The sequence below is a fragment of the Macaca nemestrina genome, chromosome 8 (genome assembly GCF_043159975.1).
Source record: "Macaca nemestrina isolate mMacNem1 chromosome 8, mMacNem.hap1, whole genome shotgun sequence".
Taxonomy (NCBI): Eukaryota; Metazoa; Chordata; class Mammalia; order Primates; family Cercopithecidae; genus Macaca; species Macaca nemestrina.
In genome coordinates, this window is record NC_092132.1 from 22,093,243 (window position 1) to 22,101,617 (window position 8,375).

Below are 8,375 nucleotides of genomic sequence, written 5' to 3' on the forward strand. Positions count from 1 at the left end.
CCGAGTAGCTGGGACTACAGGCGCCCGCCACCTCGCCCGGCTAGTTTTTTGTATTTTTTAGTAGAGACGGGGTTTCACCGTGTTAGCCAGGATGGTCTCGATCTCCTGACCTCGTGATCCGCCCGTCTCGGCCTCCCAAAGTGCTGGGATTACAGGCTTGAGCCACCGCGCCCAGCCGCCTCTCCCACTTTTCATGGATGCTGGCAGAAAGGAGACTCCTGGGTCAGAGACAAAGGATTTTACGACCCATGGCCCAGCAGGCAGTATAAACTTCAGTGTGTTTGCATCAGTTTCTCTTGCCTCCAAGTCCCAAGGGCACATAATGGGCACAGAAGGAATGCCTACGTTCACATATAATGAATGTGCTTTACCATGTCTTGTGATGCACACATGACTGGTTGCCTTCAGGAGAGGAGTGCTGAGTTTGGGAAACTCTAATCTTTGATAATGGGCAGTGAGCATGCTTGCCCTTTGCTCCAGAGGTAGACGCTGTCTCCTTTTTAAGGCTGTTCGCCCTGCAAACATCTTGGAGAAGATAGACTGGAACAATGAGCACTGAGTGCCTCTTTCACACGTCGCACAGAAACACGAGAGCTGTGGAGCTTTGTCTGCTAGGTTGATCATCCTGTCCTTTTTCAGCCACATGAATTTTAATCACAGCCTGTAACATCATCTTAAATACAAAGGGCCATTACCTTACTCAGTGAATTAGCTGGGATGGAAGAGCTCCCTGATGAGGAATTTAATAATCAATCAAAAACTTCAGCAAATGTTGTCCTGCACAGCTTTTTCTTTTGTTTTGTTTTTGAGACAGAGTCTTGCTCTTGCCCAGGCTGGAGTGCAGTGCCGTGATCTCGGCTCACTGCAATCTCTGCCTCCCGGGTTCAAGCGATCCTCCTGCCTCAGCCTCCCAAGTAGCTGGGATTAGAGGCACGCACCAACATGCCTGGCTCATTTTTGTCTTTTTGTCCTGCACAGCTTTTATTTGATCTTTCTCAGCAGAGGAAGAGAATTCCAGCCGTGGGCTAAAAGGTGTAGTCATCAGGGTTTCCCTTCCACACTCCTCCCTCTCGCTCGCCCTTTCTAGTACCCTCCTCAAAACAGGCAAGGAACTGCTCTTACATTTTGAACAACTCTTTTTCTTTTTTTTTTTTTTCCTTTTGAGATGTAGTCTCACTCTGTTGCCCAGGCTGGAGTGCACTGGCGCGATCTCAGCTCACTGCTGCAGCCTCTGCCTCCCAGATTCAAGCAATTCTCCAGCCTCGGCCTCCTGAGTAGCTGGGATTACAGGCGTGCACCACCATGCCTGGCTAATTTATGTATTTTTAGTAGAGATGGGGTTTCACCATGTTGGCCAGGCTGGTCTCGAACTCCTGACCTCATGATCCGCCTGCCTTGGTTTTCCAAAGTGCTGGGATTACAGGCGTGAGCCACTGCGTCCGGCCAAACAATTCTTTTAGTGACTTCAATAGCATGACCAGCAATTGCACGTTTAGTCTTTAATCTCTAATGTGAAGCCAAAGACTTTGTATAATTAGTAGACATTTCAATTTTAGGAATTAAAAATTGTGCACATCCTTCCACAGCACCTCATTGCTGTCCCTCTATGCATTTGGTCTTTACCTATCACGTACTGAGCTATGATGTGTCAAGCGTTGTGTGGTTGCTGGGGAGACGCTGGTTATCATGGAGTTTGTGGTCTAGTTGTGGATTGCCCTCGGGATGGGGCATAAACTCTAGCATGGCTTGCCAAGCCCTTCATGGTGTAGCTCTGGCTACCTACAGCCCCATCCTTCACTGCTCCTCGCCTTTAAATGGACTGTGACCTTCACCTCAACCCCTCCCCCCGCCATCCAATGGCTAATTCACATTCATTTTTCAGGTCTGGTTTACCTGCGGCTTCCTGGAAGTCTTCCTGACCTGCCATTGGTGGGAGGTTTCCCACTTCTGTGCTCCCTTACTGCTCATTCACTCCTATACTGACCCTTATTCCTGTGTTTTCTATTCCATGTTTGCCTGATGGGTTGCCACGATAGACTAAATTTTTTTAAAGTCAGGGACTATGACTGTTTTGTTTATATTTGTATCCCCAAGGCACAATAATCTGGCATCTCACTAAATATTTGTTGGAAGAATTGCTGAATGAATTGGCCAGCATCTTAATTTGTGCAAAAGGTTAATACCCTGCAGATGTGATACTGTGCTGAGGCAGTCCTAGCACCCTGCCTGTTTCTGTCTGTAGCTAAACCTCTTCCTTCTGTCCATCTGACCTCCCTAGAAAGGCCCCATTTTTTCCCCTAACCCCTCTAGGCTTCCGGTTTCTATCCTAGCCCACTTGCCAACCTGGCCCGTGCTTTGAGCGTTTCATCTTCTGGCTCTCCTCCCAGACCTGCTGTCTGCGCCATCCTGAATGCCAAAGTGGTCTTCACAGATCCTGCTCACACCTCACTTCCGCCCCGCCTCGCCTTCCTGGCAGCAATGTGTTGACGCTGTTGATGCAAGTGAGAACTTGGCCTCCTGAACTCTGATGCCTCTGCTGTAATAAAGGATGAGAAAGGACACCCAGGAATACTGGGCATCTCTGGGTGTCATCACACAAAGTCATCACGATCATTTCCAGCACAGATGGTGAAGGTAATTGAGCAATGATTACACTAAAGAAAAACCTTCAGGCCTGCCAATTCCGACATCACTACCCGCGACAGTGAGTGAGTCACTTAGAAGGTGAGCAAATGTGTGCCACGGATGTGACTGTACTCCAGGTGCATGGGGTGGGACCTAAGGGAAATGTCTTGCCTCTTCCACTCTCAAAAGGCCTGTCTTCAACATTTGCTCCTCAAGAGGAATCTATGCTGGGTGTCTGAGCTGAGCTGATAAGAGTCTTCTCTTTTTTTTGAGATGGAGTCTTGTTCTGTCACCCAGGCTGGAGTGTAATGGCATGATCTTGGCTCCCTACAACCTGCCCCTCCCGGGTTCAAGCGATTCTCGTGCCTCAGCCTCCCAAGTAGCTGGGATTACAGGCTTGCGCCACCCCACCCAGCTAATTTTTGTGTTTGTAGTAGAGATGGAGTTTTACCATGTTGGCCAGGCTGGTCTTGAACTCCTGGACTCAGGTGATCTGCCCGTCCCAGTCTCCCAAAGTGTTGGGATTACAGGTGTGAGCCACTGCGCCCAGCCATCTTTTGTCCTTTATATTCTCACACCCCTACCATCTTCACACTGGAGCCAGAGGGATCTTAGAAAGGTCATTCTCACAGTCCTGGCTGGGCACAGAGGCTCATGCCTGTAATCCCAGCACTTTGGGAGGCCGAGGCGGGTGGATCACAAGGTCAGGAGTTCAAGACCAGCTAGCCAAGATGGTGAAACCCCGTCTCTACTAAAAACACAAAAATTAGCTGGGCGTGGTGGCGGGTGCCTGTGATCCCAGTTACTTGGGAGGCTGAGGCAGATAATTGCTTGAACCTGAGAGGTGGAGGTGGCAGTGAGCCAAGATCGCGCCACTGCACTCCAGCCTGAGCGACAGAGTGAGACTCCATCTCATAAAAACAAACAGCACATCATTCTCATAGTCCTTCATGAGGCCTGCGAGGCCCCACATGGCCTGGTCCTGACCCACTCCAGCCCAGCTCGCTCTGCTCCCCTTGGTACTGTACTCACCCTGGTTTCCTCTCTTGTTCTTGGACTCCTCAAGCTTGCCCTTGCTCAAGCCTTTGCCCATCCAGTCACCTCCACTTTGAACATTCTCCCCTGCAATCCCCCAGCCCAGCCTTAAATGTCCCCTTCCTATGGATCTCCACCCAAAGGTCACTCTCAGACAAGATGTTCCTGCCCAATCCCCAGACTGGCTCACGTTCCCCTTCCAATGTCATCATATGCCCTGTGCTTTTTTTTTTTTTTTTAAACAAAGGGCTTATTGGAATTGTAATTAATTTATTGTATAATTCCTCCTGGCCAGATCACAAGCTCTAGGGTGCTGTCTCCGGTTTGCCTTCTGTGGTGGAGCTCAGCAATGTGGACATGTGGGACATGTGGTGGCTTCTGCCATTGCTGCCTTCCTGGAGCTCAGGCCCTTGCAGAGGCAGTCTGAGGCATGGCAAGCCACAAGCACACAGCCCCGTCCACCAGCCCCACTACCAGTGCCTGTCCCCTGCACAGTACCATGTTTCCAAAAAAATGTGCTTCCTTTTAGGAAAACCTTGGGTAAAAAATCTTTGTCGCCCAGGCTGGAGTGCAGCGGCGCAATCTCGGCTCACTGCAAGCTCTGCCTCCCAGGGTCACGCCGTTCTCCTGTCTCAGCCTCCCGAGTAGCTGGGACTACAGGCGCCCGCCACCACGCCCGGCTAATTTTTTTGTATTTTTAGTAGAGACGGGGTTTCACCGTGTTAGCCAGGATGGTCTCGATCTCCTGACCTTGTGATCCTCCCACCTCAGCCTCCCAAAGTGCTGGAATTATAGGCGTGAGCCACCGCACCTGGCCTAAAAGATGGTTTTAAAGGGCAGCTTTATAGTGCTTTTGAACTTGAATCTAGGTAATCTGTCTACACCCTGCTTTCCAGGGGCTTCATCAAAACAACAAAACAATGAGCAAGCAGAGAGGGATGTGCAGAAGAGCCGAGAACTCTGCCAGTGTGGCTGCACACCCAGTGAGGTCGGACTCGGTCATCCACGCACGCTCGCTTTCTCCGTGCCTGGCCCTGCGCTGTAGGGTCAGAAGCTGAGGAGAATGCCCCCTGCCCCCCAACCTGCAGAAGAACAGTCCGAAGAGTGACAGCTCTAGTTCCGTGTTCCCAGTCACAATGTGTCCATCGGGAGACTTTGCTAAAGAAGTTGGGAGAGGAAAGGCGTTTGTCCTTCTTGTCCTTTTCTCCCTCCTTCGCACAGAGTGGCTTCATCGCCTCGCGCTTTGGTGTTGCATCGGCCCAGCTTCTGAGCTAACCACCACCCCTGCCCCCCTGGGAACTGCCCCCTTCTTCACAGGGGCGAGTACCTAGCAATCATGTTTGCACTCAACGACCTTAACTGATGGGGGAGTCGGGGGGTGTACCTGACCCAAGCTGTACCTGGCCAATCAGATTCTCTCCCAGAGGTTCAGAATGATTCTTCTCATGGGTCTGACCCTAACAAGCTCAAAAGCGGGGGGGTGGCTGTGTTCTGCCAAGGTGACTGAGGAATAGACAGGGCAGGTCTGCAGAGAAGCAAAATGAAGGAGATGCCCCAAAGGGCCAGAGGGACAGTTCTCTGCTTTGCTACTTTCTTTTTTCTTTTCTTTTCTTTTTTTTTTTTTTTTGAGACAGAGTTTCACTCCTGTTGCCCAGGCTGGAGTGCAATGGCGTGATCTCGGCTCACCACAGCCTCAGCCTCCCGAGATCAAGCGATTCTCCTGTCTCAGCCTCCCGAGTAGCATGCACCACCATGCCTGGCTAATTTTGTATTTTTAGTAGAGACACGGTTTCTCCACGTTGGTCAGCCTGGTCTTGAACTCCTGACCTCAGGTGATCTGCCTGCCTTGGCCTCCCAAAGTGCTGGGATTACAGGTATGAGCCACTACCCCTGCCTGCTTTACTACTTCCGATTCCAGGCCCTTCCTGGTCTCTAGGGCCTGAGGCTTCCATGAGAACCCTGGAGTGTGGTCGGCAGAAGAAGGTCCTCTTCCCAAAGGTGCCCACATCCTAATCCCCAGAACCTATGAATACATTAGGTTACATGGCAAAGGGGAATTGAGGTTGCTAATCAGCTGACTAAAATAGGGAGATTATCCTGCGTTATCCAAGTGGGCCCAATGTCATCACTGAGATCTTTAAAAATGGAAGGTCGAGGCAGAGAGAATCAGAGTCGGAAAGATGATATGGCACTAACTTAAAGATGGAGGAAGGAGCTATGAGCCAAGAAATTTGGGTAGAAAGGGCAAGGAAACATTCTCTCCTATAGTGTGTCCAGGAAAGAGCACAGCCCTGTAGAAACCTTGATTTGAGCCCAGTGAGACCCGTCTGAGAGTCGGAATGAGAGAGCTGTAGATGAAAACGTTGTGTTACTCTAAGCCACTGTGCGTGTGGTCATTTCTTACAGCAGCAACAGGAAACCAACACAGCAGGTAACCCAGTCCTTGCAACTCAAGAATCCTAATGTGGGCCACTTGAATCCTTTTTACCTTGGCTTTAGAATAGCACTGTGTCTCAGAAGGCTCTTTATAAATGACATACTTTTACTCATCGGCTTAATGGTAAACCTTGATTTAGCATTGTTGTAGGCAATATCAAAGATCAGAGGCCACACCAGCTTTTAGGCAGCTCCCATCTACTAGAGGTTCAGGACATCCACAGAAGTGGAACTGTTTTTTTGTTTTGTTTTGTTTTGTTTTTGAGATGGAGTTTTGCTCTTGTTGCCCAGGCTGGAGTGCAATGGTGCGGTCTCAGCTCACTGCAACCTCTGTCTCCCAGGTTCAAGCAATTCTCCTACCTCAGACTCCCAAGTAGCTGGGATTACAGGCGCCCACCACCACGCCGGGCTAATTTTTGTATTTTTAGTAGAGATGGGGTTTCACCATGTTGGCCAGGCTGGTCCCGAACTCCTAACCTCAGGTGATCCGCCTGCCTCCGCCTCCCAAAAATGCTAGGATTATAGGAGTGAGCCACCACGCCCGGCCAGAAGTGGAACTTAAGAGGGGGTAGGAGGGAGGGAGGCCTGGATAGTGCAGCATGCAGACAAGGGCTAGGGCTCTCAAAGAAGCTTCAGGAAGGAGGTAACATCTGAGTTAGATCTCAGGAGAGGGGAAGGTTTGCAGCAGGCTCGGTGGAGAATGAGAGGTACCGTGTCAGTCCTCAGCTGAGGGATAAGGAGAGCAAAGGCAGAGAGGAAGTGGAGGTTGGTAGGCCAGGTGAGTGGCAGGAAGGGAGGTGGCAGGGAATGGGGCTGGCAGGTGAGCCAGCGCTGAATCACGAGGCCCCGTTGATGCCCTGGTGAGCAGCTTGGCTGTAGTCAGGCGGAAAACTTGTGAACGGGAATGGCTAGTATTGGGCTGTGCTTTAAATGGCAAATCTGATTTTACTTTCTAAATGTTAAACTACCTTTAAGCTTCAAGCAATATGTGTTTTCTGGGAAAGCCCCAGGTATAAGTGCTCACCTGGAGGGTGGAGGTGAACTCAAGAAGAGGCACCTTGGGGATCCATACTGGTGGAAAGGGCATCACGCTCGGTAGCTCCCTTTCCATGTTGAACAGAGCCAAGCTCTTCCCCAAGGCTCTGCCCTCTGGCTGGCATGCCTTGCCCGCCTTTTGTGTGGCTGGCTCCTTCTCCCTTCCAGGTCTCAGCACTGATGCCTCCCCTCATACAGACCTTCCCTGCCCCTGTCGCTGCTCCATATCATTCTCTGTCAGTCCAACAAACCACAGATCAGGGCAGTGCAAATGCCAGAGGCAGGGAGGCTCCGGACACCTTCATGTGAGCTGAGTGCCAGCACTAGTCTCTTTCCCCTGGCACGTTGTAGGCCACAACTGTGATGAAATACACGAATGCAGGTCCCTTTGAAGTGGAACCCAAGGCTGGCCTCCCCAAGCCCAGACCTCCACGACTCTATACCCCTTTTTTAATTGCAAATCCAGGATTTGGAATAGGATATTCAGCAGGGAAACCACTGCATGAGTCCCGTCCAGATTAGGAAGGATAATCTGTTTTACTCCATCTACAAAGTCAGGTGTTAGTATCATCCAGAAACACCCTCGCAGAAATATCTAGAAGAATGTTTGTCCAAATATCTGGACACTCCATAACCAAGTCGAAACATGAAATTAACCATCGTAGGTCTACCTGGCATCTGTGCACAGCTCCTTAAACTCTTAATCCAATTGACTGGTGTTCTTATAAGAAGAGGAAATTGGAGACACAGGAAGACCCCTGGGGCACAGGCACACAGAGTGATGGCCACGTAAAGGGGCAGCAAAAGAAAGGAGAAAGGCTGTGAGCCAAGGAGAGCGACCACAGAGGAATCTAGCTCTGTGGACACCTTGGTCTTGGACTTCCAGCCTCCAGAACTGTGAGAGAATACATTTCTGTTGTTGAAGCTGCCCATTGTGTGGTGTTTATGTCCCAGCAGCCCTAGGAACCCACTGCCCTTCCAAACACAAACAGGGAAAGCCCTGTTGGAATTTTCTTACTCCTCAGAGGATTTTCTTACTCTTCCCTTTTCTCTGGGCTGCTTTGCGTGCTTTGTCGGTGGCATCTTCCTTACCTCCAGGGTTTGCATTTCTTATTCCTCCACTTTCCTGAAAAACAAGGGAAAGTCCTGCTTATATTTTTCCAGGGAGACTGGTAAGGTAGGGCTCAACGAGCTTGGCGATTCTTCACTTACCACCATGTCAGTGGGAGAATCTGGAAATCTCG